This window comes from Lycium ferocissimum, unplaced genomic scaffold (genome assembly GCF_029784015.1).
Source record: "Lycium ferocissimum isolate CSIRO_LF1 unplaced genomic scaffold, AGI_CSIRO_Lferr_CH_V1 Chromosome12988, whole genome shotgun sequence".
NCBI classification, from domain to species: domain Eukaryota; kingdom Viridiplantae; phylum Streptophyta; class Magnoliopsida; order Solanales; family Solanaceae; genus Lycium; species Lycium ferocissimum.
The window spans coordinates 119,015-128,071 of NW_026713095.1; positions in this window are offsets into that span (position 1 = coordinate 119,015).

The following is a 9,057-nucleotide window of genomic DNA, read 5'->3' on the forward strand; positions in this document are numbered from 1 at the left end:
AATCCACCAAAGCTACTTGGGATTGTTGCAAAATCACCAACTCCACCAACAATATTATAATTGCAAAATTAATAATTGAAAGTTGAAACTATAATAAGACTTTGTGGCTAATTATTTCAAAGTAACTATAATTGAGAGATTGAGATTTGAGAGAAAGATGAAGAAGAGTGAATTGATATGAATTAAAATGAAAATGAAGAAGGGTTTATATAGGGGTGGGGATGGGTTAAAGTGTTAAAAAAAAAAATTTGGGGGGCAAAAATTAAAAAACTGATCGTTTGGCAACGGCCATTTTTGCAAATGGACCGTTGCCAACGGTCCATTAACGGACTTAATCGTGCGGCCCAACGGCTCTTTCCTTTTTTTTTTTTTTTTTTTTAATTTTCAATTTCATTAAACCGGTCAGTTTTTTACCGCTTTAACCGGTTCCGGTTTCCAAAATATCGGAACCGGACCGGTAAACTATTACACGGTTAACAGGAACCGGTTAACCGGTTTAACCGGTTTCGGTTCCGGTTCCGGTTCCGGTTTAGCCGGTCCGGTTACCGGTTAAAACCGGTTAACTCCGAAAGGCAATTAACGTGTTTACCCCTGTTCAAGTAAGTGTCTATTAAATATAAATGTTCACTTTGCCTTTAGCACATTCCTAAAGAAAATAGGCATTTTAACTAAACTATCCTTAATTAATAGGTATTGGGTAAATTTGGAAAAATAAAATTAACTCCTTGATTTTGTAACCACTTATTTTAAACAAAAATAAAAAGGTTAAGTGAACACTTATTATGAACCGGAGGGAGTAATTTTTGCATAGAAGGTAACACCATATTAAGGAGTGTTTGGTACGACGGAATATGTTTTCCTATTTTCTCTTGTTTGGTTACACTTAAGATATTGGATAATGTTTTCCTCCAAATAGTAGAAAATATTTTCCATAAAAATTTGAGGGGAAAAGATTTTCCATAGTAACAAAAACACACTAATGCACTCCCCAATCCAAACCCACCTCTTCCCCCCCCCCAACCACGCCAAGCCACACCCCACTACACCCCATCCCAAACCTCACTCCACTACCCCCACACACCCCTACCTTCCACCAGTAGCGGAGCCAGGATTTCCTCCGAGGGGGTTCAAAATATAAAAAAGTAAACATACGAAGAAGCCTAAGGGGGTTCAACATCTATTATATATACATAAAAAATAATTTTAATCTTGTAAAAATAGTATTTTTCTCCGCCGAGGGGGTTCGGATGAACACCCTCGGCTATATGTGGCTCCGCCACTGCCTTCCACCACCTCTGCCCCTGTGAATTTTCTTTTGCATATATTTTATTTTACTTTTATAAAAAAATTTACTATAAAAAATAGAAAAAAGTTCTTACCCCCAGCACTACCCAACCCATGCACCCCTAACCCCTTAACTCCCCGACCCCACCCCTCATCAACCCCCTCCAAAAAGTTTAATAATTTTTAAAATAAAAGTTTTAAGAGGTTTTTTTGTTTCGATTTTTTACACCACCCAGCCACCCTCCACCCTCAACATCCTCCCAAAAAAATAATAATTCATTTTTACAAAAGTTTTTAAAAGTTTTTTTGGCTTTTTACACCACCCAACACCCCTCTGCTTACCGCACCTCCTCCCAACCCGTACTCCCCACCACCAAAAGTTGCACTCTGAATTCAACTCCCACCCCCCGCTAACTCCCGACCCCACCCATCACCAACCCCCTCCAAAAAAGTTTAATTTTTTATTAAAATAAAAGATTTAAAAGGTTTTTTGTTTCGGTTTTTTACCCCATCTAGCCATCCCCAACACCCTCCAAAAAACAAAATTAAATTTCATTTTTACAAAAGTTTTTAAAAGTTTTTTGGCTTTTAACACCACCCAACACTGCCTCCCACCCCCTCGGCCTACCCCACCTCCCAACCCGTATTCCCCACCACCAAAAGTTGCCCTCCGAATTCAAAAATCTCATAGTGATTTTGCTTTGAGTATATACAAATTCTCTTTAAATGACATTTTTCAACCAAACACAGAGAAAATGAGTAGAAAAATCATTTATTTTCCCAGAACATACAGAGGGAAGAAGCCAATCTCTTAGGTTGTGACCAGGGGTGGATTAAAAAATTACAGTGTATATTTAAAGTAAATTTTCTGTGTTCATGTACATATATTAACTTTTGAACATCCTGAACAAATGCAAAAGGCTAGGTCAAGTGGTCCAGTTGTTTTCCGAACATGCTGAGTGGAAATCCTGGATTCACTATTGGTTGTGACACCAATAACGAGACTTAAATAAACCGAGACGGAGGAAATAGTTTATGAAGACTAGCCACACATATTCTACTATTGAACAAAGAATCTATACCTAAAAAATGAGTCAAATGGAATCTTAAATAGACTTTTCATAATTAGATATGTTTCTATCAGTAAGAAGGGATAGTTCCTCTTAATTTAATTACAAAATGACATATTGTTACATAGATAATATTTTGACTGGTTCTTCAGGAGTTTGATTTATGTGCTTAGACCCTTTATCATACTAATGCAGTAATCTACAGTGTGAAGTACTTCTCATTCTTGACTTTTTGACCTATATATCAAGATTCTTCTTACTTTTTGTAGGATTGAATCAGAATGTATTCGGGATCCAAATTATGCAAGACTTCTTAATCTTATTTGAAAGATCTAGTGGGAATAAATACTTATTCAGAGAAAGTAAAATCCCTGCTACAGATGGAAATCAAGGATGTTTGGATTGTGGGGATGCGGGAATGGGCGGAGTTAGTAAAACGACAATATTAACAGCCATCTTTCATACTCTATCTTGTCAATTTAAAGCTTCTTGTCTTCTTGAGGATGTTAAAGAAAATGCAAAAAAGAATCCACTGTATTCTTTACAAAATATGCTAAAGAAGGATGATATAATAATATATGAAGTTACCCCATTACCTAATAATGAATTTACACAATTGTTCAATCAGTATGCTTTCAGAAAAGAATATCCAGATGAGCGTTTTAAGAAGTTCTCCTTGGTGGTTCATGCTAAGGGCCTTCCTTTAGCTCTCAAGTTGTGGGTTCTTTGCTGCATAAGAGGTATAGATGAGGGGAAAAGAACTGCAGACAAAATAAAAAGTTTGATACAAAAATTGTTGAAAAACTCAAAATAAGTTATGATGGGTTGGAGTCTGAAGAGCAAAAGATATTTCTAGATATGGCATGTTTCTTCCGAGGAAAGGGAAAAAAAAAAAAGTCATGCAAATCCTTGAGAGCTATGAGTTAGAAGTTGAATATGGATTGGATGTCCTAATTAAAAGATCTCTTCTGTTCTTATCTGAAGACGTTAAGATTGAAATGCATGACTTAACACAAGATATGAGTAAATAAATAGTGAAAATGCAAAAGGATGCGGGCGGATGTAGCAGATTATGGGACGGCAAGATTTTGAAAAAGTGATGGTCGACAATACGGTAAGTGGGGTAAACAATGTAATAATATTCAATCTCTAGTTTTAATAAATCAAAATTCGTTTATCTTATGTTATTGAGCCATGAATTAGTCTAATAGACGCATAATATGTTTAATCCAACTTTCATTCTTTGGATTAACTTAAAATTTGTTCTATATTTTGTACATAACAACTCAATCAGTAATTTCTTTAAGCTAATATTACCCATCTATTTACCCCGAGTAACCTTATTAATAAAAATCCTCAAATGGAAAAATACAAGTAAAGCGCACCAAAACTTACCTTATCAATCCTCGGCCCGGGATTCACTTGATCGTTGATTATTTTTTATTCAAATGATGACAATTATTGGTACTGTTTCAATTACAATTTCTTTCTATCACAACATGAAAAACTTTTCGAGTTGACTTTAAAGAACTTCTCAAAAAATATATGATTATAAAATAGAATTATAGAATTAATTGCACAAAGTATTTCTCTTTAGCAACATATTTCTTAGGAAAACCCAATTTAATATTATACCCTAAAAAGTTTTAACGGTGCTTTTCAAGAACTTCAAGTGCAACTACAAATAATACAAAACATGTCGAACTTTGGCATTGCGAGAAGCGAGAGAGTAGTCATACAGCCATGCAGATTTTATAGAGACATTTGAAGTTATGTTTTGTAAACTAATGATCCTTTTATCAGGAAACAAAAGCAATGGAAGCAATCTGGGTATAACGTATTCACAAACTATGCTTGAGCAAAAAAGCCATGAAAAATATGAAAAGACTTAGAATATTACACATCAGCAATTTTCACACACATGATGACTCCATTGAATACTTTCCCTACAGCTTGCGTTGGTTTGAGTGTTCTCAATATCCTTGGAAATCATTGCCAGAAAATTTTGAGCCAAAAAGGCTTGTTTATCTTGATCTTCATTGGAGTTTGTTGCGTCATTTATGGACTGGAACAAAGGTACAATAGCTGAATTCAATTTTATTTTTCTTCGATCAAGTATATAAAGTTAACAATAACTGTCAGATAGACATCTTAACTAGACCATCGATACCCCTTTTATTGATATAATTGTATCTTTTGAATACCCCAATCTGACCTGGTAACAAGCGTGACATACAATTGCTTCGCGTTGGGTGATTTCTTAATCATCTCTAACTGTTAAAAACATAGGAAGGTGATTTTTTTTTCTGTGTGTTTAAAGTCAAGATTTGAGTGAAATATAATATGATAGAACACAAAATGCACGAATTCCAAGGGCATTCTAGAGAGAAATAAATATATAGATAGAGAAAGCATACAAATGCTTCACAACTGCCATGGGAATTGAATGGAAACTACCAGTCTTTGCTCATCTATTCTTTCTATTTGGCTACAATTTTCTTCAATTATTTCTAAATAGATTTAACATTATTTTGTATTTAGGCATAATACTAAAAACTCCTCTAAATTTGGTATGTTTTATTCGATGCAGACACAACTTGTATTGTCTTCATTACTCTATTTGCTACTATCATTTATCCTTTTGACGAGTCTCAAGTGGAGATCCACGCCGCCACGTGATTATTTTTTGAAATAAAATATCTTTTTTAACCTTTTTAAGTTTTGGGCCAAAATTTAAAATAAACATGCCGGAACTGCATTACTTGGGATAAATTTTTTCATTTTACTTAAAATAGTGAACTATCAACCAAGTTTATTTACAAGCTTGGCCCCCCCAAAAAAAAAGTTAAAATAAAGGGGAAACAACACTAAATACCCCTAAAATAGAAAATAATTACCCGCCCCATGCCTCTTCTGAACTAATTCCCTTTTTACCCAACAGGCTGAAACTAATTACCCAACATACCCCTCTCCCAAAAATCCTTCCTCCATGATACCATCACAGTATATTTATATATCATGATGGTATCATGGTGGACTAAGAGAAGACTGAAGTGGTCCTGCATGATATCATCTCAGTATATTTATATACTAGGATGGTATCATGGTCCTGAGGATTGCCTCATTGAAGGACTGAAGCAATCCTCCACGATACCATCACAATATATGTATATAAGATGATGGTACCATAGATTTTTTTTATTTTTTAGAAAAGTGTGTCTTTTTTAATAAATGAACATGATCATCCATGGTACCCATCTGAGTATATTTATATACCATGTTGATATCATAATTTTGGGGGCATTTCGGGTAAATGGTTTTGATTTTTTAAAGAGGGTGGGAAAGTAATGGGGGTAGGCTAGGCTAATTAGTTTCTTTCCAACGGGTATAGATGATCTTTCCCCTAAAATAAATAGTCATGGAATATAAAGAGAAATAAAAAGAAACACACAGTTGAACTTAACTACCTTGCCTAAAGCTTTTTTATTTGGATAAACATAATGAAACTCCAGCCATTTATTTTTTACAGATTTGACCCGAAAAAAGAAAATACACAATTAGAATATATAGTCATTACCTCTAAAGAAAAAAAAAAGCAATTGAAACTCCATTATTTTGACAAAAGAATATACTATCGAAATAAATAGTCACTGCATCTAAAGAAGAAACAAAAAGTAATATGCAGTTAGAAATCTATTATTTGGCGCAACTTTTCTATTTGTCTAAAACAATGGAGTTCTACACAAGTTTTTTGCTATAGATTTGATCCCCAAAAAAGAAAAAAATTACGATAAAAACAATAGCTATTAAAGCTAAATATTAAATTTTAAAAATGTAAAATTTGGGTTAAGATCTGCACATTGGCTTTAGGCTTAGAAACAAATTCTTTTTAGTAGTCAATGTTTGTTGGAATAGCTAGTGCCTAGTAGTAGTAAGTCTAATGAAGTAGTGGCATATGTAAATACTTTCCGGGATAGTCGGCGGTGAAGCCACATAAATCGAGGGCGGTCAGCTGAACACCCTTCGTCGGAACATTATATTGTCTAGATTGAAAATTATACTTCATATATACAATTTTTTTATATAAAATCGAGTATATATATTAAATCTTGAACACTTTTGATGAAATTTCTGGTTTCGCCCTTGGGAATAGTGATGTTGAAAATATATTGCATTGAATTAAAGATGCGTTGTTGGTTTTTCTTTTTCTTTTCCCGAGATCTTTAGCATTCTTTAATTTATTCATGTTGTTGGCAAAAGCTAGAAGGATACAGTAATTTACCATATTGATCGGAAGTCTTATCAAGATCAAAGCACTGAGAAAGTGAAAGAGATTTTAATTCTGTTGGAAATAATGCACTCAGAAGATAAAGGGTAGTGCTTTGCGCAAACGATCCTGCTTTCGCGCAGGGTTCAGGGGAGGAGGTCACCCCAAGGGGGTGTGATATAGGTAGCGGACCCTGATATAAGCATCAATTACTGATTTCACAGCTCGAACCAGTGACCTACAGAGTACACGAAGCCAACTTTATCATTACTCCAAGACTCCAAGTTTATCAATATACTCCTGACCTTACCCCTATATTATTAACACATTGTTTCAGCTCGAATCATATGTATACATGCAAAAAAATTAAATTAATGTTAATGTAATCATTTTCAACTATTTTGAATCCAGTGACTCTAAATTTGAATTCGCAGGAATAGTAACATCATTGGTGACTAATAAAGTATACACCTATTTAATAAAAGACACTTATATATGTCATGCTCTTTTTCTTTCCCTCCATGCAGGGTTTGATACTAGATGTTAATTTTTACCTAATTGTGCTACAAAGATGAAAAAAACAATTGCATCAAACATTATTACATTTACTTCTCTGATAAGAGCGGAGAATACGTGTCAGTGAAAAAGGGCAAAAGTAAACCATTTTGCAAACCACACAAACAAATGTGTTTCAATGTTGCAAAGATGAGGGCATGGTTAATCTCAGCTTCAAATGGAGGGAAAATAGACCATTTCGAAAACCACAAAGATAATTTTGGGGCATAATATTTAGATTGACACCTTAAGTTGGCCTCAACCGATAACTAAATACTGCGACTTTGAGAATACACATCTAGATACCTCTAACTCATCTTCACTGTGTCTCGTGGACATCCACATGGACGTGACACATAAGTTTTAGAGGTTTCTAGATAATCATTTTGTAAGTTAGAGCGTTCAACTGACAAAGTGAACACGAATTGAGGTGTTTAGATGTAAACTCTCAAAGTCGGAGAGTTTAGTTGTCAGTTGAGGCTAAGTTGAGGTGTCTATCTATGTATTATGCCTAGTTTCAGACCTTTTCCATTTTTTTGTTTTGCATTCTATCCATTTATAATTACTATTATTATTTACCCCTTAATCTATTTATTTTTTTCTTTTTCTTTGCAAAATCATTAATCGAATCCATTTATCCTTTTAAAATTACCGCCTCCCCTTCCCCCCCCCCCCCCCCCCCCCAAAAAAAAAATAAAGAAGGAGAAGAAGATGTTAAGTTAGAGAAAGGGGAAGAGATCCAATTGGAATTTTCTATTTGGAATAGAATTACAAGTAATTTTTGTTAACATCTTCTTCCTATTATATTCTTTCTTTATAATTAATTACAGTAGTTGATTATTCTTTTCCAAAAAAAATATGAGACTTTTATTTTCATTTTTGTTTTTGAAGTCAAGTCATCTGCTTTCGGTGACGAAAAAAAGCCATTAACATATTTTATAATTTTCAAGAAACATAGATTCAATTTTTTCATGAATAAATTAGGCAGTAATAATTACGGAGAGGGCCATGTAATATACTTTTTCTTGCTAAGAAATTTCCTCTTTTTCTCTCTCTAATTTGTAACTTCATGCGTTTTTACTTTTAGCTGTCATACTACAGTGGATGTGGGTGGTCTTTGAAGTAATTTCCTACTTCCTTCTATTAGAGTTCGAAGAAAATCCTAATAACAATAATAATTCTATCCACAGAAACATTCATCTTTCATTTTGTTTCTATTTCCCTTAATTATCTGCGTTGCTATTCATTTTACAACATTTTCTTTAGGCATAATACTCCCTCCATCTCATATTAGTTGTCCGCATTATTATAAATATTCGTCCCAAAATATTTGTCCAATTACAAAATCAAAAATCAAGATATAAGTAATTAAGTTTTTTCTATTTTACCCTTAACCTTCATTGTTTTCTAAAGTAACCAATATTGATTAGAGTGCAATTAATTGGAGAGAGATAAGGTTAATGTAGTAAAAATACACGTTTATTTATGAGTTCTTAAAGGGCGTGTAAAGGAAAAAGTGGACTAATAATATGACACTAAGGGAGTACATAGATAGACACTTTAACTTGGCCTAAACTGGCAATTAAAAAATTGAGACTTTTACTTTCTTCCTCCTCCTCTATTCTCTCTCTTTAATTCATTTTTGTTTGTTCTTCTTTTCCCAAAAAGAAAGAATAAGACTTTTGTTTTCACTTTCCATCTGCACAAAGAAAAGTAGGACTCATAGTGTTCTTGAAGTCAAGTCGTTTGCTTTCGGTGAGGAAGAAAGCCATTAACATATTTTACAATTTTCCAAAAATACAAACTCAACATTTTTCATGAATAAATTAGCCAGTAATGATTAAGGAGAGGGCCAAGTGATTCACCTTTTCTTTCTCAAGA